We start from the raw sequence: 25,510 nt of genomic DNA on the forward strand, positions 1-25,510 counted from the left end.
CAACATTGCTTCACTGTAGTTGGAATCATTGTCAAACTGCAGCAGTGCTTTAAAATAAATGGGCCATGTTGCAGTTTTTGCATGTATGTGTGAATACCAAGGAAGCAGGTCATGAGGTCTTTAAGTGCATACAGTACATCCTGAATCCAATTGCCAAAATCCATTTCCTTTTCTAGCTGTACTACAGCACCATCATCTCTTCTCTTTAGGATGGGACACGTGTCCCACGTCTGTACTCTTGAAAGCCTTTTCCTAGAACCTCCCTCAAAGGTGTCAAAGCAAGCACAACTTTCCTTTCAAGCCCCTAATTTTAAATACTGGGGAAGATGAAATTTTTCCCTTCATAAAATAACCCCAACACAGTAATGACTAATTTATGTCAGAATATAACCATACAGTTATTGTCATAAATCTTCTAGCTCTCGGGTGGGAGTAGACTAGCCATGAGGAGGGAAAGAACAGAAAGAGCCTTACTCCCTGTTTCCTGGTAGTGTTTTTGGGGGTTATCAGAACTGGAGTTGGTGGTTGTGGCATGCACTAAGAGACTGGGATCCTAGGCTTTTCATGACAGGCACTAGTTCATGTAGGATTTGCTCTAGATTCACTCAGTAGATTTGCAAATGTAGGGAGCTTCATATGGGAGGGCTACTCACTCCCTGTGATAATGGGCAGACTGCTCTTTGTAGATCCTGTTGAGTGACAACATATTCCTTTGAAAGGTGAGAACTTCTTTTCCCATCTTTAGTTCCAGTCTAGATACTTGTCTCATTTTCCCAACAGTTCTAAATGTTTCTGCTCCTTACTCCACATTGTCTTCAGCAGAAAGGCAATATATGTCTCTGGAGCAGGTGTGTCAACAAGTGTGGTTTGACAACATGGAAATATAGAGAGGTGTTAGTAGCAAATCTGCCCCATTTATGAATGCCAGTGCTTTTCTTTATGATTTCTATAATGCAATTTAACACCGTGGGTCGAAGGGGAGTGTTGCAAAGTAGATTATGCTCCATTCAGTAGTCCTTCAATGCTACTTCTCTCTCTTCAACTCAAGATTCTGTTTAAAAAATGAGTACAGCAATGGTGTACAATCTATCTTGCAGGTGGCCTCTCTCCAAATCCTTCCCATGAATCCCCTCAATTGTCTTGATCTCCCTTGGTCTGCTATGCCAGACCTCAGTCCCTGATTAATGGTGAATTAATGGGAGACAGAAGCCAAGCAGAGAAAGTCTCAGATTGATTATGCTCTATGTATCTTCACCTATTCACCACCCAAATCCCAGTACTAACTGTCCTAAAGTTAACATGTTATGTCCAAAAATGGTGTGGAAGGGAAAGCCGACATCATGAGCCTGGACAAAGCCCACAGTGAAGCAATAATAGGAACTTAGGAGCAGTCTAAGAAGAAGGACAGAAACCACTGTATTAAATCCTGTTCTGTCCTCTCTGATGGGGTGGTGTAAGATTTTTCCTCTGATAATCACATAAATTTCCTTCTCTTTTACATGGGTGTATATGTGCAGAATTACTTCCAGGATTGCACCTCTCAGGTTTATTCATCCTCATGGCTGGGCTTCGCGAACGAAGATTTGGGAAGGCTCTATCCACATTTGTTACAGTCTCAGGTTTATAATCCATTTTTAAAGAACACTGGGGATCACATGAAAGAAGGGAGGGAAGCACATCTGCTGACTCTTCCAACCTCGAGGCAGAGTCAGCTCTACCTATATTGTTCCTGACAGTTGTTTTGCTGGAGTGAAAAATGTCTTGGAAACCTCCCCTGGCAGCAATTCTCTGATTAGCCTAGTTGATGCACACTAGTAACTCCCTACTTCTATGTTCAGCACAGAACTGAGCTGCTTCTGTACTTTCCTCACTGTAATTTAAACTCAAGATTTCCTGCCTTAGTAAAGCTAGACAATGAGAACTTTATTCCCATTTTCCTTCCTAGTGTTGAATTCTGAAACAAGAATTTTCTAAGCAGGTGGGAGAGGGAAGAGTCCTAGGTTCTGGCCCTTGATCTGAAAGCAGCTGCTGTGTCTAGTGCACGGTTTGGTTCTGGGTCTGGATCTGGGCTAACAATTTATGGTTCCAGCATGACTTTCATCAAGCCCATTGCAGCCTTCTTGCCTCTAGCTTTAGTAAGAATAGTGAAGTCAGAAACAAACAAATCATCATTTTCTCTTTGCAGGGTCAGTCTTCAGTCCTTATATTTGATCCTCAGCTGTGTGGCTCTTAAATTCTTGGGATGGGTATTGTGGGGTCAGTAGATCATCAGAGCCACATTTCACAGCCAGGCATCACCTGCTTCAAAATCAGAGCAACTGCAAAATCAGAGTCCAGGGGTCACAGACTAAATACAATTATCTAATGATCAATGACAAGCAAGACTGATATTTCTGAGCCAACCCAAAACATTAGATGTTAAAGGAAGTCTATTGGTGAAAGTTTGGGCAAATGTAGGCTTCAGGGACTCATAGGGTGAGATGTCTTTGCACATCAGCAGAGCAAAGGCATCAAATAGTTAATCATACTGTCCAACAATGGACATCTGACTGATGCTCTGAATACCTCTGAACCTTCTCTACACTGTCCGTAAAGGGATTTTACATTTCTTTTGACATAGTCTGAATCTCACTAATAAAAAGTGAATAGCCCTACTCTGCCACAGCCCTCTTTTAGATGATTAATCTCTTTGTAAACCTAAGTGCCAAAGCTGGTCCTATGGACACAGCAGTAACAGTGAAAGAAGCAATAACAGAAATTCATGTTTCTTTTTGTTGTCATTTGCTTGTTGTTCACTGCAGAAGTCGTATTTGTACTTCAAAATCGTTCCACAGAATGAATTGCATAATAAGTCATTGAGTCACTGATTGATGTAGTTTATTAGACTCACTGATGGCAACTACACATCTACTCTATTAGGCAAAAAGAAAAGTGATTGTTTTAGAGGTTTTGTATAGACTTATTGAAATACTTCATCTCTAATGTATACTGTCACCCAAGACAGCATTACCTTTACAGCAGTGCACTGTTCAGGATTTGAGCCTGGCACAGACAGAATATCAGTATTTGAATTTGTTTACTGATAAACAATATTCTGTAATATGTGGCTTGAGAAGATGCAGTTCTTCCTTTTATTTTGCTTGACACCAGTGCTCAAGAACTGGTGTCAATTAAATTGTAGAGGAGTGAGTCTACAGTAATCCTGATGCACTTCAGCAGTTGTAATTTGGTTAAGGCTCAAATGTTCTGGTTCTCAACATTTCTTGAATGCTTTGAAAATCTAGTTTGACTGTGAGAGACGATTTTCTTTACTGGGAAGTAAACATAAAAGACTTCATTTAGCCCGAAATGGTACTGGACCCAACTGAACTTTTCTATCTTTTGGATGCTTAATAGAAAATATTTCAACTTTGTGCTTTTAAACAGATCACATTTAAACAGAGACTGTTCTAGCATTAAAGGCACAGTACAAGACTGACTGTTGTCTGAATGCTTTTCCATCCCCATGGCTCTGTTCCTGTGTCACTTGTGCAAATATAGGAGAGTTCAGTGATGCTTCAGCTTTACACTGGGTTTATTATTCTGTGAACTGATTTCAGGCACTTTAGTGCTAAAATAATCTTATGACCTCCCATCAACAGATGGTGTAGTTGTTCCAGTAGCACTAGAAAAAATGTTTGCTTTGTTGGGATAAGTGGTAATGCTCCAACAGCATTTTCATTCTCATGCTTTATTTGCTGAAGAATGCAGATTCTAACTGACTGAAACTATTGGACAATTCATGTGAGATCTATTGAATTTGTTTCAGCTTATTATTTTCTAAGGAAGTTTAATGTTATTTTTTAAAGACGGTATTTTGATTTCAACAATAAGGAAAATTATGAATGAAGCAAAATATTTTCCTTTCTTTCCTCTTGGCTTTGAAGGGAATCTGAAAAATCAAATGTTTATGCAATTCTGAATGAATGTTGTTACAGCAACATTGTTCTTCCTTAATTTATTTTCATGTCAGAGGGGTATTTAAATCCTACTGCTTTTTCAAAAGAAAAAATTTTTTTATCTGATTTCCACTTGTATATTTTTTCTTATTTTTTTTGCAAATAATCTTCTATTTTTTTCATTACATCTGTAATTACAGAGTGGCTATGCATTTTTACTCTTTTCAGCTATACCTGATAAACACATAAAAATGAAAATGTTAAACAGCTGAGGATGAACATACAAAGTAAGTTAAGAGGAAAGAAACTGAAAGTGAATAGAAAAATGTAGCAGATATTGATATCATCCTACAGTATTGTCTAAGATGATGAATTACATTTAAAGAGTGCTTAAGTACCATTCTGAACACAAAATTTTATGAAGGCAATCTGTGTCTTTCTGTCCTTGATATTTGGCACGTCTTCTGTTTTTCTCCACTATAAACCAGCTATGGTTTAAGTGCTGATATGATTACATGATTTGTTTTGTTGATCAACAGCTGTTCACAATTTGTTAATGCAGATTATTTCCTCTCTGAACTTCTATTAAGAGTGGGTCTAGAGTGCCTTAGACCTTTTTGCTTAGAATGATAAAAATAATAATTTATCAACAAGATTCATATTCATTTATCTCTGAGACTGCACTATTCTAACACACTAAAAAAAGAGGAGTGAAATGTGACAGTGATTTTTCTGAGTGTTGTATTTGCAGGCTGTAAGTGAAAAATTGTGGTAGACACCACAACTGAAAACCTATTAGAAAAAGTGACAGAAGGAATATTTTTAGCTATGATAATCATACCATACTTAAAAGCACAAGAACTAGGATAAAACCAGTGATAGCAGTCAAACTTGCATGCAACTATTTTTCAGTTTCAGGTAAATTGCCTTATAAGTTAATGAAAATCAAATGCAAATTGCAAATAATAGAGAAACAATAAAGAGTATCTCACAAAGCTGTCCAATTTCTATGCTAAGCAATTTATTCATGTTGGAAAATACTTTCTTGGAGGAAAACAAATGAAAAATCTAAACTATGATGTCATGAGGCCAGATGTTTGGCCAGATAAACATTCTTCATGCTTTTGAGTCATCACAAGAGATGACAATATGCATACTCAAGATAAAACTCGAGTAGAAAAATCCTCCTACATTTATGCCACTTACTCTGCTTCCTTTCTTCTGTTTTTTTTTGACTTATGATAGAGGACAGCTAACTTGGGAATAAGTGCAATTGATGCACATCCTGATTCTACTTGATAGTCTAGAAACAGAAAAATACAGCTGTTCCAGGAGGATAGGATAGCTTGTTCAAAGATCAAAAGAACTACTTCCTCAACCTGAGTCCAGCTACAGAAGTAAAGAGAAACCCAAGCTATGGTGTATATGTGTTTTTAAAAATATTTTCTTACACCGGAAAATAAGATTTCAGTTTTGCACTTAATAAACTAAGAGCAAATGAATGAAAAAAATATTTTTTGAAGATGAGGAGGAATTACAAGACCTCCAACTGAAGGATTTTAAAGAGTGCCCAGATGATTTATTAGCTCATTGAGTTTGAGGATGAGAAATTCTTTGATATAGATAGAATTTTATTTCTTTTTGTACATAGTGGGTGAAATAAGAGCAACAATCTGTGCTTTATTATTAACTGGAAAGTAGATATAACTGTATTTGTCTTTAATGTCACTGAAAGGTAGCATATTTACAGAACTCATTAGCCACCATTTGTTTTCCTGAAACAAGGGCAGGCATTTGCAACAGGGAAATATTATTTATCTGTGGTCCAAAAGACAGTCCTCCTAAAATAGTATAATTTTTCAAGACACAATTTCCCATGGTTAGAAAAACATTTTTAATTCAGGAAGATAAAAACCACAAATAGCAATTTCTCAAGGCTGCTTCTGCCAATGAAAATAGTTTATCAGCACATCAGGAAAAGTCTCTGTAGCTTCTTCAAGGATTTAAATGTCCGGGTCCTGTGACTGGATATGCAGATACTAACAACCTCCACCAGACACTAAATAATATGTCTCCATACTTGGGCTGGACTAAGTTACCAAAAAATGAATGACTTTGACTTGAAACAAATGAATAGTAGATAACCACAAATTGCATAAACTGATAATAAAATTTGTTTAGGAACTGTTTCCTCCCACCAGATATGTGCCTGGCATCCTTTGGACTCATATGGATTTCATTATAATTTTTCAGACTCTTTTTCTTTTCCTTCCTAGTTTATAGAAAAGCATCAACTCACAAGGATGGTACTTGTTTTATGGTCTTGCAAGTGTCTTTCAGACTAGATGCAATCCAGGAAGAACCTCCTGTACTGCTGGATGTACAAGTCGTAATTTTCCAGTCAGCCCTATGGAGAATTAGCAAAGAGTTGCAATACAAAAGAAAGGTAGAGAAAATCAGACCAGAAAATTTTTTCAAAAGATGAATAAAACCTGAAAAATAATGCCAGTACACAGTTTACTACTATGTCTCATTAAATTGGAAACACAGAAATAAGACATATTAAAATACCTGTGGTAAAGTGAAAATTGGCATCACACCAGTGTGAATTCAGATTTTAAAAGAACAAAGTAAATTGGCTTATTTGGAAGTTGTAATTTTATGTGTATCTCATCAGTGCATAAAAGAACTGTGAACATTGAGAATGCAAGTAGATACAACTGGAAAATTGCATTCAGGGTTTATTATAGCACTCCCAGTATCCCCTCATGCACTTCCATTCTTGTAATTCAAATTATTTACCTGTCATTTAAGACTCTCCATAATTTGTACTGTCATGTGTTGTAGCCTATTATGTTGCTATTATACCATAAGGATTTGATCAGTGCATGAGCTGCTTTAAGTCAATTAAGTATACTTGACAAACTGTGTGATACTATAAGTTTCACAGAATTATTTTTAACTGTGACAAGATGACACATCATTGTCTCTTGACTGCTAACCTAGACTGGATGATACCAGCTGATAGCAGAGGCTATCTTGGATGACATGTGTACATAGCAGTAATTGAGAATGCATCATGCTATTAAGCTCCAACAATTGCTTTACTGCTGTTATAAATGTAAGTTCCAACTTATGATAAAAATATTTTCACAGCAGGGCTCCTACTCACACTTCTATGGACATTGAGACTCATTTTTCTAGCAGCCTGAGTATTCTGAAATATATACAGTGCTGAAAGAGTCTGAGTTCCTTTTCAGTAGGTTTTACCCTACCAGTTTTAGACACAAGCTGAGATTGCTAAAAACCTGATAAAGTTTACATTTTCAGATGTCTTTCCCAGTACCAGGCCTATATTTGTTATTGGGAGAGATGAATGGAAGGTTAAACATCTTTGCTTAATTTTAAAGAATGTCTAATTTTTTTCATGTATATTATCACATAAATACCATATTTTAATCTTGGTGTTGGTTTTTTTTTCTTTCCTTTTTGCCTTTTCTACCTTTTCATTCTTCGGAAGAAAAAAGGATAAAAAGAGTTTTTTTCCCCCCTAGCAGGCTGTGAAAAAGGCTGTAAAAAGTGTTTACCTCTGAAAAAAAAAGTATATTGGGAATAAGCATAACATCTTTCAGTATTTCCAATTTATTTAATTATAAAGCCTGTCTTTTCAACAGCAGGATAGTCTAGCAAAAGAGAGGCAGCATTTCAGTTACCATTCTTTCAGACTGTCATACAGTACAAGTCAAACTGACATCACAGCCTTAGCCCCAGAAGAACACTGAAAGCATAAGTGTAACACCAGAGAAAGGGGTACGTACTGGAATGTTTTTGCATAACAATTTTAACTCCAGTGTTAATCAGACTTTCCTCCAATAATGGGATAAACTAGACTATTATTGTCATTGTAATTATACCACTAATAATGGTTGTATTTTGATAAGACTGTTAAATCTTTAATTGGTCTCAATAAATTCTTAGCTGCACATATCAAGCACGGAATTTGATAACTGTGCAATTTAAAATACACTATAACTGGGCTGCGGGGCCCCCTGGTGGTCTAGTGGTTAGGATGCGGCGCTCTCACCACCGCGGCCCGGGTTCGATTCCCGGTCAGGGGACTTCCCCGGGCAGATGGAGCTCGTCAGCCCTGTAAGGCCATCCATCTAAGAGAAGGTCACTCTAAACAAACCTACATCCTGAGGACCTCGCTGCCACTGTCCGAGCTCGCTCGGCCCCGGCAGATGAACCTCAGGATTAAAGGGTGGGCTCAGTTCAGCGCACACTGGGTCTCACCTAAAAAATCCACTGCACAGGCTCGAAGGGTAAAGACCTTTCCCAAATCTTCGTTCGCGAAGACTGGCCATGAACATAACTGGGCTAAAAAAATTGGTTGTCTCACAGGCAGATAAATTCAGACAGAGCAGTATTTCTAGCTTATCAACTAGGCTGCTCAGAGTATTTCCTGTGTATTTCTGGATGGTTTCTGTTGTGTGAGGTAGATGTACTTTTTCTCTAAAGTTCCTAATTTTCTTCTTACAGCTCCCTTAACACTGGACTGATAATAATTTTATTATTATAAAGGAGAATAAAAAGAGATTCAGCTACGTTAATCTCACTTAAACCTCATCAGTTGTTTTTTGTTCACCTCATTGAAAAGTCTTGTGAGGTTCAACACAAATAAGAAACATTTTGATGATGAAAGAAGAATCTTTGTCATCTTTCAGATATTCAATGGATGCTGCAAGACAACAGGAGTCAACTCCTGCAACCACCTCAAAAGTGCCACAGAGAGGAATGACAGACAGATTTTAAGGACACTGGGTGCAATATTAATTTTTTCGTATCTGATGCATGCATTGGGACTGCTGGAGCAGGGAAGAGTGGCTGGCTGTCAAATCCTATCAACCCATCCCAGAAGGATTCATCTTTTGATTGTGGGATGGCCAGCTGTCCCTGTGCTCAGTTGCTGCTGCAGCCCTGAGAGTTGTTGATAGCTACATTAGTGGCCAGGATCTTCAGCATACTCTCAGGTGCAGCTGGGAACAGGCCGTGTCTAGACCACCTGGGAGTAACTTGTCTACCTGGGATGACTGTACTCTCAACTGCATTTGATCAGTAATTTTTCTTCTCTGTGTCCAATGAACACTTTTTTTCCTAAGAAGAAATTCTGACACCAGAACAAGTTTGAAATATGCCTTTACAGGATTCACTGATATCAGCTCAAATTTGATGTTGATATCTGCTCCAACCACAGTCAAACTCCAAGAGCTAATTCCAAGAGGAATTGCAGAAGTAATGAATGGCTGGCAGTGACACTGATGAAAGTTTGGTTAGAGCCGGTTGTTATAAAGTCTGGTTTGTTTGGACCCATTTGCTAATCTCTCAGTGATGGCGTGAGCAAATGAATACAGGAACAACCTGAGATACGCCACATGTCATTCTGCCTCATAAAAATAAATGCAGCTTTAATCCTTGATGTAGTCGTGTAATCTTCTTAGCTATGGGTCTTCCTCCACTTCCATCACAACCCATGTAAAGCTATGTGTGTCATTAGTCAGATGGCTGAAAACCCATTTCCAACCCAGCTGTAACACTTGTCTGCCTAAATTCCTGCCTTGACATGGCACAAAGTGAGTGTATCTAAACTAAAACAAAAGAGATGCAGTCTGTATAGCCGATTGATGGTGTGAGCCCATGGCTCAGTAAGCAGTATCAGCACAATGTGAAAGTCTGCCACAAAGAGGCTTATGCTATTTCAAAGCTACAGATGAAAAGAAATTGAGGTCAGATGCTGCAGTGAAGCAAATCAAGCCCTGTAACATTTGTATTAATTGCAAAAAGCAGATAGTGCCTGGGAAGCAAAATATAGGGTGGAAATGCAAAAAATCTTCAAACTTAATTTTAGAAATGAACCCAGGTTTGGGGGAGTTAGAATCTAGTAGGACTTACTTTTAAAATTATAAGTGTATCATGAAAAAAATCAATCTGAGAAGTATATTTTAGATCTTTGTTAATTTTTCTTTGGTTTTTTGCCAAATATTAGTTGAAGCTCTAAATACTATTTCACTTACTTTGATATTCACATGGAAAGAAATGGTCTTTTTTAGAACAACCAATGCTCTCAGACTCTTCACTATATCTAATATACTCATTTTATATTCTATTTAGGATAAAAATATACATAAACATTTTAATTAACAGTAGTGATTTGGAACTATTCTAGTCTTTTACCAATTCAAAGAAATGTTGAAATGTGGTATATAGCATCACTGTGCAATGATGCTATAATAATTTCCTTTTCTGCTGAAGAAGTAGGAACAGAATTCCTGAGTTCACAACAGTGCTGAGGTAGACAATGAACATAAACGCGTGGATTGAGCAGCGAGCCTCGACCAGCAATTGTTTATCAATACAATTCCAGTTGATGCACCCCAGTATCAAATGTATATCAGAGATGTGAAAGAAGTTTGTGCTCTGAGAGGAAATCTTACAGCTTTGAAGCTGATAAAAAGTTGAACATTTTCTCACATAAATGGGGTGAATATTTGACTGCACATGTGTTAGGCAGCTGTTGTTTTGTTCTGTTAAATTGGCAATAGGAGGAAAGTGAAGAGGAAGTGGCATGAAAAAATGTGGGTGATGCTAACAGCAAGGAATAAAAGAAAGAAAGAGAAGCAAGAGCAGTGGAAAGAAGTGTTGCTCATTTCACTGCCAGCCTTTGGCCTTTCATTTTCCAATTTCTCTTTCTGGATATCTAACGCTCACTGCCTGTTGTCTCCAGTGAAACCATGCTACCTACAGATCATTAGCTGGATGGCTTTAATGGCTACCCAAAAAAGCAGCTAAGAAAGCAGTTCAGAGAGTTAATAGTAATTATATCAATGAAGCCATAACCTGTCATTTGTAATACATTCCGGTGCTATTAAAATTTATGCATTTTATGCTCTAAAAATAATGTTTCTTTTGTTGAGTGGAAGGGCAAACAATTATGTTGCTAGCACTGCATCATTTGCTCAACATTTTTTCCCACAAGTCAACAAAGTAAGGAAAAAACAGAGGTATAATATTAAAATGTAGGTATATGTCTGCACTGAGAATCAATACAGCCACGCAAGCAAAGGTTTATAAGAGAGATGTAGAATATATTGACAAAATCAGTTTTCTGCTGCTATAGCTTGTGATTTTCACAACCAGGTTTCAGATTTTTTTTTTAGTATAACGTCATGAACATCTAAGTTTTTGTGGGCAAAGTTATAGCCCTGGGGGCAGGAAAATAAAATGATACTAAGGACATTTTAATGGCATTCCATGAATTTTCAAGTCCTTATTTTCCAAGAAAATCCACATATTCTTTTCTCCTATTCCAGACACACACACATCCTCAGAAAGGTTTTATCTATACACATCATTTGCTTGCCATAGTTTTCAAATAACTTGTGACACAAATCCAGGAAAATCTGATAGAAGCTACCATTCAAACATATCAGGGCTTAAAACAAAGCAACTTTCTGATATAGTGACTCATTGTGATAGATGTCAGTCCCACCTAATTTACTTGAGTTACTTCTTGGTAGCTTAAGAATAGCTTTGTTAGCCCAAGAGAGAGAGATGGAGAATGGGGGGGGGGGGGGGGAAAGATTGTCTGGGTGACAGCACACATAAACAGAGACACTTACTTGTCAAATGCTAGACCAGGTATGATGTCCCTGGTGAGTCCACAGCACACGAGGAAGAAGCAGTTGCACTGATGTTTTCACAGAGCTACTGTTGGGATTTTCCTTTCCTGCCTCTTTCTGTGAAGGCATTTGACATCTGGTTCTAGTGCTGTTCAATTAAACATCTCTTTTCTACCTCAGATAACATTTTTCATTTATTTGTCTTTTCTCATCCTTAACTAGAATTATACTTTATTCATCCTTCCACATAGTCTTATGTTATTAATTTTTATCAGGGATTGGAAAAATCTAGTCTGGTATTTGTGAGGAGAAAAAGTTTAATCAGCACAGAACCTGGTTGAGAATGAGAGTTTCCCATTTGAAATGGGCTGGTTGGTTACTGACAGTTTTTTGCATGTACTGAAAATGCATTTAAAACTATGCCATTTGATTAACTTGTAAAGTCTGAGAGTAGCTAAAAGATTCAATTATGGATTCAATTTATGCTACTAAATTGGTCTAATTTTTAAAAGTGATGAATGAAGTGCATTAAAAGAAAGGGATGATACAGGTCTAAAAAGGAATTGGCAAGGCTTTTATTAATTAAAACTCAATGCACAAATGCATATCTTTTTTTTTGTGTGAATGGGTGTGCAGCTACAAATACAATGTGCATCAAAAATCCAACTTGACATAATGTTTACATTACACTAGGGTTAATTTCCTACAGGTCTGAAATCCATTGAAATAGAGGTTAATGATGACAGGAGGTATTAGAAATATGTTCCAAATATTGCAACAAGCAATAACTGTATTAACCACGTTAGGGTGTAGTGTCTTTTCCTGGAAGAGAGAAAGCGGCTTAGAAACATATTGAACATCCATACAAGACATAATGTCTGACAAGATATAATGTTGTCTGACCCTAATAATGACTCCTCTTGGTTGTGTCAGGAATAGCTCTGCAAGGTGCAATGATAAAGTTACTTTCTAAGAATCCCTTAACTGTAAATGAGAGGATGGGGCACGGAGTTGCAAGCACTGTACCCACAGATCACCTCCCAGGGGCATCCATGACCTCAGTAGTGATTCAATGGGGGCACAGCAGACCCTGCCACAGCCCAGGAGCAGGAAGACATGAGGATACTTAAAGTGCAGAGTCACTAATGGGCTCTGCAACAACTTTCTTGAGTTCAGGCCATGTTTAGATTCTTGCTTCCTTTGTTGGTGAATTTTAATTACATTTGTCTTTTGTCAAGGATGGAAAGAACCTGCTCCAAGACAATTGTTTGAAATGACCACTGGTTCCAATGTGGACTTTCACACACCCCTTGTATATAGGACTTCAGTCTTTTTTCACGGATCCTTTCCTGCACTGAGAAAGAGACCAAACACATTGTCTTGCACACAAACCGTGGTCCAAATCTATATCTGCATTTTTGCTGGATTTCTGTTTTAAGTAGAATGAGTATCTAAAAGCTAAGCAGCCTTCTGGAGTATCCATCTTTCTATCTTTTTCCAAAAACTACAAGCTTAACACCTTTGTGCAGCACACTAGATCAAGACCTGCATGTCAGCCCTTTTCATCCAACCTTTGTTATTTTTTTTCTGCAGAAGCTCATTCTCATCATTTGCTAAAAAGCTGGCACACTTTCCTGCACCTGGTGATGAGGAGTACCTGCTTGCACGGCTGCAAAGCACAGAGCTAACTCCTCAGGGACAGCCCTTTTCTGGCAGATGCGATGTGCATCTTCTGCAAACACTCAATTATATTTTCAAGATGAGAGATTAGAATTTCAAAGGTTGTCACAAGTAGACCTCTAACTGTTTAAATTTCAAATATTTTCAGAAAAAAAATTTCTTTTTAGTTTTTAGTAAGAAATAAGAAAAAGTGGAATGCTTCAAGTTCCTTGTTGGTTCATGACAAGGAGGTATGATGTGATCTGTGTGGTGGGTCTTTTACATGGAGATTGAGGGAGGGGCACAAACTGACAAAGCAACACAAATGGTTCTTGTCAAAAACAAGTAGAGATAGCTTCTATTGCACAGGTCAAACATTACCCTAACCAAATAATTCACAATTCATAGTAAAACCTTTGACTGATAAGAACGTCACATAACAAACAGGACAGTTGGTAGCCTATGAAAGGAGGCTGCCTCCTGTCAAAAGAGTCCTCCATTCACCCAGTTTAAAAGCAGGATCTTTCCCCATAGTCATTCAGGCATCCCTTCTTCCTGCTTCAGCGACTCCATCTCTTGGAAATAGCCTGTCAGGTCCCATCTGTTTTTTTAAGCAGCTGCCAGCCCCTTGAGAGAGGGTCTGCCATTCCCATCTCCTGTCTGATGCTGGAAAACCAAAGGGGAATAGCCTCTGCAATCTGCCAGAAATTGGTTTTTTGAAAGCAGAGACTCTGTTTCAGGGAGTTGCAATCTAATGCTTATAGGAAAATTATTTTTCTAAGTACAGCGCTTTCTTTTGTTGACTGCCTATGTCCTCCATGTCTGCCTGTGCTCCTTCTCCTCACAGTGTAGCTTGTGGGACCTTAAACTGAAACAACTCATTAACAAGCAAGATCCAATACACAATACTTTATTGCAGAAGGTATTGTGAAAGGAAGGAAACAATGGTAAAGTAATTTCAGGAAATTCTTGCCACTGTAATGATAGTAAAACTTTGCATGAGCACTAAGCAGGCTGTGGCTCGTATAATTAACAGCTCTTACATTTGTCAGTACCTCAAAAATGATTAAAAAGTGTCCTAGTTGATATGACAAGTTCATTAATCATTGGAAGCTTTCCTTCAAATTGATTTATCAGTCTTTATGTGCCTCCACTATTGCTTTACAGAGGGCAATAATACTACATTGAGTATTATAAACATAAATAAACTGACATCTTGTACCCCAATGGACTTAGTGTCTAAATAATAAAAGACAAACATGCACAGTAAAGACAGCATGGAGCAAAAGCTGAGAAGTATTTACCATGAGAACAAGACAACAGGGAGTTTCAAAGAGTATTTTGGAACAGAGAGTAGTTGCTAATTGGAGAGGAATTGTTAGAAAACAAGTAGAAATTGTATGACTAGGAAAAGGGTTAAGATAGGCATAGTCAGAATCCTTTACCTAAATTCAAATTTTTCCAAAGCTTTAAGCCAAAACATTAGGCTTTAGGGTGATTAAGCCAACATGGAAAAAGGTGCAAGAAAACCAGCACCATCTGGTAGGAAGAGCAAGGAAGACAAAAGAAAGGCTATAGAAATGGAGTTTTAGAACTGCAAAAGTGGACTCTTTGTGAAATGACAGAAAGAGGATATACAATATAATTATCTTGACCTTTCCCAGTGAGCAGAGGAAAAAAGAGAAGTGGCCTAGTGTGCTGCTTGGAAAAGTTTCAGAGGTGAGAAGAAGGGGACTTGCAAGTGATTAAAGGGCACAGGACAGGTGGATATTCTTGTGGCTTTTGGTTGTTTTGTTTATTTTTGTTTTGTTGTTCTTTCCCCCTAGAAAATGCAACAATTCAATTCCTTCTTAAAGGATAGCCCATCCTAAAGCAAAAATTATTTCTCATGTCTCATCATTTAGAGCAGAGTACAATATTAACCCAATAAATTCATAAGGGAACTGAGTTAATTTATGGCTTATGCTGAAACATTGTTCATTGACAGTGTCAGAGATAGGGGTTTGAAGGTGATTGACCACTGAGTTATTCTGATGCCTATGTAATGTCTATATAACAATGTCTTTACTGATTTTCTAGAACTTATTATTCAGACAGCAGGGGCTGGGTCTGAAGCTGAATACGGACAAATGAGTCACACAAGTAATAAATCTTGACAATTTCTTTACGTTATATTAATATTCCACAACACATCAGCTAAAGAACTCTTCTATATAGATTGCAGTAAGTTCTGCTTCATTCACTTCCTAAACACACACACACATATATGTGTACATATATTGTATAGGTGCATATTCTTGCTTCCTTCTTTCCTTCGACATTGGGTCTTCTCTGCACTCTCTCTACAACAGGGGATCATTTTTGTAGAGATATTGTAGGTCATAAGTAGGAATAGATGTCAGCTTCAGGAATCTTAGCTGACCTCAAAACACTTCCAAGTAGGGCTAAAAGTGCTGCCATATCCTCTTTCAGTCTAAGTAGTAGAGATGCAAGTGAAACTTGCTATTAAATTTTAGAGCAAAAGTACTGAAGTACTGTTCTAAAACTACCTCAGCTTCTGTCAGATATTCCTAAAGCTTAACATCTATCCATACTTTAAATCTTGAGCACTCTTGCCCTATTGAAAATCTCCAGTGTCTCCATGGAAACTTGATAGGTCTCAGAGATGGAGGGATGATACTATTGCTGACAATAGTGTTACTCGAGTTGTCTGGGCAAAAGAGGTATTTCTTTGCCTATTACAAATGTCACTGCCTATTAAAAGTCTCTGTTATATAAAATGGTGTAAAATTTTGTCAGAAAGTATATTCCCAAGATAGGCAACGCTACTAAAAAAGCAAAACAAACTCTGAAACATTGGGATAATTTGTACTTAGTTTTTCAAAGGTATCAGCAAGCAGACACTATTTGTATGGAAAAGCAATTATTACAGGAAAAATGTGAGTCTGTAAATGCAGCACATATTGCTTTCCTATGCTTTTTATGTAATTGGTATCATTATGCTACCTAATGACACCAATTATTTAAAAATTAAGGACACAATAATGCATACTTCATATTTATTATATTCAGACAGAATTTCTATCTGCAGCACTTCAGGGCTAGACATCCTTTAATAAATTCTACATGTGCCTTCAGTATTTTCTCTAGGGTTGTATTTTTTAATGCTTACTCTTTTAGTGGGGAATCTCAGGCATAAAAAATTAAAAAGGTCAATTTTATGATGAAACTCATGAGCCTGGATATTCTAAGTGGCACCCTAGACTGCAGAAGCTAATTGCTTTTCGACAGAAGAACTCTCTTAAGTGCTTACACTGGAAACAGGTTCATGTGAAAAGCAGGATGCATCTCTACTCTGCTTCCAGGCCTGCTGGGATTTGTCGAGATGAGTGACGCTGTGAAAAATAGAAATCACCTGGAGCCTGTTAATATTATAATCAAGTGAAAGCACAATTACTGCTGTCTTAATCCATCTGTCTGTATGCATCCGCTCCACTTCCAATCACCTGCTTTAGTCACAGGTGTATTATTATCGAGATGTCATTAAAAAATCCAACCTATGCATGTTCCAAATTGCTGTATGATCTCCCATGGCAGTCTTTCTGTCTCTGTAGCTTTAGTGCAGTCATTTGTCAAGAAGGAGAGCAAACAAAGGCCCCATATTGCACAAAGTAAAGCCAAAGTGCCTTTTTTGTGTGGAGTCTGGCTGAATGATGCCCAAATTTACATTGACAGGTTGCAATTTTGACAAGTGCCATTTATGTTAAATGAGGGTAAAAAAAAATCAAACAAATGTACTGTATTCTGATAACTCATGTAAAACTCAGTACTTTTCAATATGTCATGTATGTTGATCGCTAAGGTAGCTTTAATAAACAAATATAAATTTATAGTATGCAATGGCAGTTCTGCAAAGCAATCTGACAGTATGATATGCTTAGTTTTTGATTTCACCCTGAATGATATTTGATAGTCTGATTGACTTGAGTGACAAGAATTATACGTGATATAATCGAATTACAACAACAACAGCATCAACAATCAAGCAATTACAACTGCGACAAACAACACCAGTAGTAACTTTAATTTAGAATAAGAAAATGCTAAATGAACTAATGGTGTGCTTTCAAATTTTAGCAGGAAATCCAAAAGGAGGAATGTTAAATAGTTTAACAATTCAGACATTCACCCTTTCCAGTTGATAGGTCTTTTTCACGTGAAACTTAAGTCTCTCAGACATTCTTTGAATAAAAGTTGAATAAGAATTTCACTATTCGAGTCTTTGCTTTGTTAACTGTTGTGCATAGAAAAATACTGGATTCTAGGATTCATATTAAAAAATTCTTCATATGTAATCACAGAGATTCTTAGAACCCATTTTAAAAGTTATCAGAAGAGTGGATTTTTGAAGGTAATTGTACACAGTGGAAAACGATTGTAGGTACTTGTACACCTCCCTAAGATATTAAAAAAAATAAAATAAAAAAAGAACTAGCTTTCCAGAAATGATGCTACATTCACCTCTGTGTTCATGTGCACAAATCAGGAGTTAATCTCTAATCTCATAGCAGTTTAGCACTGCTTGTACTTTTCCAGCTGGCAGTCTGTTTGGGACAGAAAAAAACTTAACAGTCTTTCAGAAGAATGATACTTTTTAATTTCAGTGAAGTTTTATTTAAACACCTGAATTTAGAGGAAGAGTTATAAACTTCCTGAATGATCTATGCAGCTGCATATGCTGACTCCAAAATGCCACTGAATTCCTCTATGAGGCAGTTAATGGCCTAAATGCTTTTCATACCCTCTTCAAAATTCCCCCTGAGACTTGTTCAAAGCTTCATGCGCTGAGTCGAGCTCTCTAAGGAGCTATGGATCAAATGGAGCCTGTTGCTCTTAAGAGTGTTAGAGCTGAGGAAGGCGCCTTTGCAAAGTTCAGTCCAAAGTTCAGAACTGTTCTCAGATCAAACTGCCCAGATGAAACACTGCTCAAGTGCAGGGTGCTTGCTCAGTCTGCTGATGGCAGCTGTCATCTGTGGCTGTCCCTCGTCTGGAAACAGGTGGGATTAATTTTGTTATTCTGCAAGTTCATGAATTCTTGTTAGTACCTGAGTTGAGATGGATCACACCATGCAAAGCAATTCCCAGTAAGTGCAGAAAAGGATGATATCTTCATATGACTTTGGAAACAAATCTGTTGGGGTTTTTAACGGTTTTGTTTTGGTTTTGGTTTGGTTTGGTTTTTTTTTATTTTGTTTTTGTTTCTTTTTTCTTTTGTTTTGTTTCTTTTTTTGTTTACACAACAATGAAACAAAACTCATTCCTTTTTCTTGTTCACCTTCTGCTAGACTGTTTTAATTAAAATGAATCAGAAATTTTAAGGAAGCCCAACAGCTACACAAAAGGAGCATTTCAGGACAGAGAATACAATGTACTGTGGTGGGACTTTGTCCATCCCCATATTTAAAAATCATAGGACTAAATAACTACTACTTATGGTAATTTTTAGGCTCATCATAGTGAGCCTCTCATGGCAGTACTATTTCCAAGATCAAAAAGAAATTGGAAATGCAGCACATATTGCTTACCTACGTTTTACATATAGTTTAATGCCACTAACTTCTTTCAGTCAGAGCTTCACGACTCATAAAGGTATAAACATGCAGATGACATTTGGAAAGGATTTTAGAAAATGACAATTTGTTTAGTTCATGTAACTCACATTTCTGTAAAATTTGCCGCATCGTTATATTCTGATCATTGCAGCAAGAAGCAATAATTGTGGCAAGAAAGAGATAACAGCCTAGGGAAAAATCCTTTTCTTACGATACGCAGTGATTCCAGAACCATCTTTACAAAATGCAAAGCCGCTGAAACCTAAAATGTAGGTTCAGACAGAGCACAAAATAATGATTTATCAAGTTAATTCTTTTGAAGATGAGATCAATTCATGCAGTTTGTAAAAGAAAATGTTTGCAGGAGTCCACTGCAATCTTTGAAATGTATCTGGGTCATGTATTTTGTACCATTGCTATCTAGCCACAGCAAAATTTCTGCAGGCATCTCTAATGGAGAATCAGGAGGCTGCCATCTGAAAATGAGGCAAGTACCACCAAGTGATACAAATGCCAAGCGGCTATTTAGCAGTGCCAGCTCTTGGTAGACTCTCACAGGAAAACCACCTCCCTCCGCTTCTCCCTTTTGTACCTAAATCTTCAGGAAACTAAATCACTGCCTAAAAGCAGGGATGGAGAAAACAGTCTATTATTCTCTGGCAGGCCAGAAGGTATTGTCCATATTGACATTCTGTTTTGTGTAGGCAGGCTGCAGAAGCAATAAATCCTATTAACCTGTTCAAAGTCAAATGAAGACATTTAGAAAACAGAACTGCTATTACATGCAGTGGTGAAAGAAGAGCATATCAAAGAAAGGTTAAACGGATGCATCAGCTATTAGATTATGCAGTTACAACTGGAAAATCCCTCCAAACCTTTCTATCATCCACTCTTGCCCTTCAGGATATTAATTATATCCCCCTCAGGCTAACTAGCTGACCAGTCAAATATTATCTTCTGTTCTGTCAATGATAATTTTCAAGATAAAAAGTCAATTTCATACTAACAGGACTACAATGGAAATGCTTATGTTATACTATGGTTTTGCTAATACATGCTTCCTCTGTCCAAAACATATGGCATTTTGTGTGTACAGACCATTCTGGAGATTTAATGTAATTATGCCATGATGTGCTTATTGCTATGGATTCGGCAGCCTTTCTGCATCTCTACCTGTTTTGTTCAAGGGCAGCTGCTAGCTTCAAACTGTTGCCTGCTTCCAGTGGCAGAAGTTGAATGAATGAGTGCTTTCCAGGGAAGACATGTTTTGAAGCAGACGTACTGACAATAAACCAGTTCACTAGGGAGACATAACATTGACTGGATAAAAGTTGAATAATCATTCTATGATAATTTACTGAAATTGGGTGCAATTTGCTTTAAAATAGAAATTCCCTCTGCTGCTGATGTTGGACTTGGAAGCCTTTTACTGATAGAAGTGTGGCATTTGCTTTTATGAAGTAGCTGATCTTTGGAGATTCATTAAACCTCATTATTTTTTTCTTATGTATATGTGACTGAATACTTGCTCACTGAATGAGAGGAATGGGAAGAATAGGGTTGTCTGAAGCAAGGCTCGACAGTCCTTCTCTTCCACCAACTCTCCCTGCTTTCATGACTGAATTCACTAGAATTGAATTACTAAGGAAAGCCTTGAAAATCTCTTTTTAAAATGGTGAGTGCTTCAGATGAGACTGCCTAGCTTTTGCCTTGATTTCTGTGTCTGGTTTTCATTGTGAATCAGATGTGCGCAGTCAGTCTGGCTCCTCCCAGCTTCAGTGGAAGTGAGGAGGAGGACCTGAGAATCCAGTCCCTTTTCAGTAGCCACTTCCCAACAGAGCACTCACAGAAAATAAACTGCAGTTTATCTAAATGGAAGTCAGGGAACTGCATCCTAGTCCTAGATTTATTTTTTCTAATCTTTAGAAGAAGAGTATGTGGAAGTAGACGTGGTTAACTAATTAGGTGCAAAACAATGGGAACAAAAATGTCAGAGATTCCTCTGCTGTGTTCTTGCTACAACTTCCTTGCTGGAAATGGCAGCTATTAATATTTTATTGACTTGAACCTCTGAGGCAGATTCCAGATGTCACTACTTGATCATTGTGAACATATAAGGAAAAATAAATTCTGTCGTGGTAATGTTGAATTCCCATCTATGGCAACAATCATTACCAGCAGACAAATGCTCCTGTAGCTTTGTAGATGCCTTTTTTCCTCAGGTTGTGAGTATGCACACATGTCCAATATGTTTGCAGAAAACATGGACAGACGGAAATAAAATAAAGTAGAGGAAAAGTCACAACATTTCATTATGGAATTGTTTATTTTAAGAAATAGCTATTTCCTTTATTGTGTTCAGACCAGAATGGAGGTTAAGTTGACAGAGCTTAAGAGACTGCTGCCTTCTGGGAAAAAATATCTGCTCCAATGGTTTTGAAGGCACGAATCACTTTATGCCAGTCATTTCCAAGCAGTTGAGTACTGAAAAACTGATGTCTTAATAGTGCTGCAGTTTAGGTAAATGGGGCTGCTCAGGGTCCCATCTTGAAAGCCCCCCAAACACATCAGAGGTGCATGTATGTGCTCTCTCCCTGTCTGTCCAACCAGTGCTGAAGATAACACCTGTTAGAGAAGTGGTGAGAATTGGCTGATGTCTACTGAGAATACGTGCAAAGAACAGATTACCTCTGATTTCAAGGGAAAGTAATTTTCTTCAGTTGGATGGAACAATGACTTTCTCACTAATGAATATTACCTGTCACTTAAACCCTCGGCTTCAGGTGGAAAATTCAGAAATTTATGATAAAAAGTTATCTCAGACTCCACGCTCCTTAAAATTGCAGCACTGCAGAAGTCAGAGAGCCAAGAATCCTTAGGACATGTCTACAGAGCATCTTTATTGCACACATTGTTTTGCATGCTACGTAAGCACTAAAAAATTAAGATTTTTCCTAGAAAAGATGAATTTTCCTCCCACAGTACTAGGTTACAGTTCATGTTTCTTTCCTGAACTCCAAGGTGTAGGTCCACAACTGGACTCAAAAACTAGCTGGAGATCTAGTTAGTGTTCATGTTCTTAAATCTCTAGGGAACCCAGATTCTAACTGCGCAATAGCCATGACATTGGGGATGCACAGTAGTGTAAATAGACATAGTAGCAACTAAAACAACCCATAGACTGTCTTCTGTCCTAGAGGCCAAATGCTATGGCACAGCTTGTGTTCACACAAATAAACTTCTTTTTATCTGTCAGAACAAAACGAGCAGATCCATACTGGCTACCACAGATGTTCCCTGGTTTGTGCTGCCCCAACAGTGTCTGGGACAGTGCTAGCTGATCTGGGCTTAATGTATGACAGAGACTGTAGCAAAAGTTAAACATTATCAGTAATCATGTTGCAGTTTTTAGGAGGTGTCCCATCCAAGTATAAATGTACCATAAAAGCCTAGAGCACAAACAGCCGTCTGAGAAATCTGTCAGGAAACCAGGTACTATATTAAACATCACTTGCCTACACTTTAAATGAAGTTTATGACACCATTATGTTAAGACAAAACATTTCAGGGCTGATGCATTTTTAAAAAAATCATGTTCCTTCACAAAATTCCCAGTCAGCTCTACTTCTGAGATTGCATGAGAAACTTCAGTTATCAAAAATATTACAAGCAGTTTTCTGACCCCATTATCTTGACATGCCTCAGACACTTATTCCAAGGGTCCTAGGGTACACAGTTGCCACAGAAAGTGAGGTACCTTTTTTTTTTTCTGGAAGGCAAAAGGTTTGTTATACTGTCTATGCTAGAAAATGGGGGGGAGGAAATGCAGAATTCATAATGCAATATTATTGTTTTCATTTTACATACTCTGAAGTGTGTTTATTTTACACACAAATCTAAATGCTTCCTAGATTTTTATTTTCCTTAGGCATAATTATTTTTTTTTAGTGGGGTAGTTAGCTCTACCAAAAACACTCAACTTGTATTACAGAATTTCAGAAATCTATCATTGACCAGTACCCTCAATGCAGGTTCAGTTACAGTTCCTGACATTGTTTGTCTTTGGTGAATTTAACAGACCACGGTATTGTGACGATTTTCAGCACCATGGTATTGTGACCAGAATAGTTATGACTAAAGTGGCAAACCAGGTCATTCTATGTTTTCATAGATAAACCTATACTTTTATGTGCTCGATTTATCTTTTGCACAGAAAGCTGTGCTAACAGCACACAAAAATGAAACATGAAATATACTACATAAAATATACAATGCAAGTTTCAACACAAATTTGAAAAACAGTGGTATCCTGGCTTTTTCTGCCCTTTTTTTTTGAAAATATGTTTATCTCAATATCAAATTGAGGAAGATGGCTGTATGTTTTATCATTCCCTATCTTATATTCAGGAAAAAATTACCCTAACTCATGAACTGAGTTCCCTCATTCCAGAACTGGAGGTTCTTTTTGGGATGTAATACAAAATGGCAAAATAATGGCTGTCACTTTTGTATATGGCAGAACAAGGCAGTACCGTAATAGCAGCAAGAATACTGTGCATGGTGACACTGAAGCATATCTGTATCTGGATGGGTTTTTTTAAATTTCTAAGGACCAACACTCATGTTAATTGTACCTTCAGAACTGGGTCAGGAATGGGGTTGGTGAACCTGGCACTTAACCAATGAGTTTTCAGTCTTTTTGTCTAACTACATGTTGTATCAGAATACTTATGATTACAGAAGCTTGTGATATTTATTGTTATTGCTATTCTTAGTATCATTCTTACATCTAAAGCAAGCGTAATTTGCTTTCCCTACCATGTAAATTCATTTATATAGAAAGAAAATCAAATGGACTAGGCTCTTTATCCAGAATCTCTTCAAAACAAGAGACCTGTAGAGGTTCACCAAGACTAGGTAAACAGACCCCAGTCCAAGCAGTCTAACCTGTGTATAGCTAGAATCTGTTCACATGCAGCTCTTCACATGCATGCCATGATAGTATCATAAATACAGGACTATACCAGTACCAGAAGAGAGGAATAATTTAAATGCCAACTGTGGAAGGAAGCAAGTCAGCAAGCCAGCACCACCAGTCAGCACAGCACCACTGGCATACACAGCCCCAGGACGCCATGAGGCACCGAACCTGGGAAACTGTAATCTTATTACTTTATCATAATACTATCTACTCTACAGGGTCAACCAGAAACAGAGTCCCCTGTGTGAAGGAATACTTATGAGATGGTGAAAAAGAATTCTCAGGAAACTTCCCTCAGGCCTCAAAGTAATGAATCTAACGTTCATCTCTTTGTTATCAAAATTCCAACCTACCTCCAAAAAGTCACATTCACTGTTTGTCTTTGCTAGTGCAAGAAGGTCTGTGAGAGAGGCTTCTTCCCGTCTCTGCTCATGCTGGTGCTGTTTTCTTTCATTGTATCAGGGAAATAATCCTTTCAGAGACAATTCCATGTGCATTGTTGGGAAAGACTGTTTAAACCCAAATTCTCTCTTCTGAATTGAAGTAAACTATTTTTCAGACAATTATCATATACCTTAGTTTTATAGAAACACAGCTCATTAAGGAGGGAAGATTTTAGGGAAATAAATGAGTACAATTCTACTGACAAAGCTCCCTGCTTTATAAAAAATGTTTATGCTTTGATGTGTGCAATTCAATTTTTTACAAGAAGTAGTGAAGAAATGCAGGTAAAATTTGATAGAAGCAATAACAGATGAGATGTATAAGCATAAAAAAATCTCTTGTAGCAATCCTTCAAAACACTAACGACATACGCTCTAGCATTATTGTCAAACAGAGAAACAGCAATATACTCTGCTCTGAGCCAATGTCAAAGATGTCTGAACCTGATGTTGCCTCTGCTAACACGGCACGACAGTGCTATTAAATTAACACTTTACAATGATTCATACCCTCTTCCCATTGTGCTGATTTTGCCCAATCCCACAGTGAAAAACCAGTCTTTTTAAAGTACCAATCTATATCATTAAGAACCAAGTTTCTTTCAGTCTGTGTGTTGCCCTAGAAAACAACTTTGCCTTAATTAAATAATGCTATTTTTCTCCACTAGGTTCAAAGAGTCAAAACTTGATTAAAGCTCGTCTCCTTTCTCGCATGTAAATATCCTCACCACTCTACAAGCACAGGAGGAGGTAGCTGATGTGCAAGGTATGTGTATGACATGCATGTGTGTAGAAGAGGTAGAGGCTACTGTCAGAAGGGAGATGGGGAAACAAAATTAGCATGGGTAGATCTAAGTGAGGGCAAGATGTGCTTCCTGCACAACTGAAGACCTTTATGATGGCTAGAGGAGACCAGAAAATTAAGAACTCAGAATAAGTTTACTGCTATATTTGAGGGTCAGATGTTTTGCAAGAGCTTTGCTGAACTAGCAGCAAATATATCTGATCTTTATCTTATTTTTTTTTCCCCAGCATAGTACATTGTATGTATTTTGAGCACAGGAATGGAATATGCTGGTTTATTAGCAGAACCTGAAGGGTAATCAATAGGTGACTCTTCCTAAAAGATCAGTATTAACCATCTGAACTCAGTGAAGACCTTTACTACAGTACAAGTTCTTCGATTGTTTCTTTGAAGCTG

The 25,510-nt window shown here is 37.6% G+C and overlaps 1 protein-coding gene and 1 non-coding gene across 3 annotated transcripts in view; one reads left to right on the top strand and one right to left on the bottom strand.

Moving 5' to 3' along the window:
- The window catches only part of NKAIN2 (sodium/potassium transporting ATPase interacting 2), a 542,008-nt gene that overhangs the window by 50,132 nt on the left and 466,366 nt on the right, over window positions 1-25,510 (bottom strand). The gene's annotated exons all lie outside the window — the stretch shown is intronic.
- TRNAE-CUC (transfer RNA glutamic acid (anticodon CUC)) lies at window positions 7,985-8,056 on the top strand. The gene has a single exon. It is a non-coding gene; the product is annotated as a tRNA-Glu (tRNA).

This window comes from Manacus candei, unplaced genomic scaffold, assembly GCF_025592945.1.
Source record: "Manacus candei isolate 608988 ecotype Guabito, Panama unplaced genomic scaffold, ASM2559294v1 h1tg000034l, whole genome shotgun sequence".
Lineage (NCBI taxonomy): Eukaryota > Metazoa > Chordata > Aves > Passeriformes > Pipridae > Manacus > Manacus candei.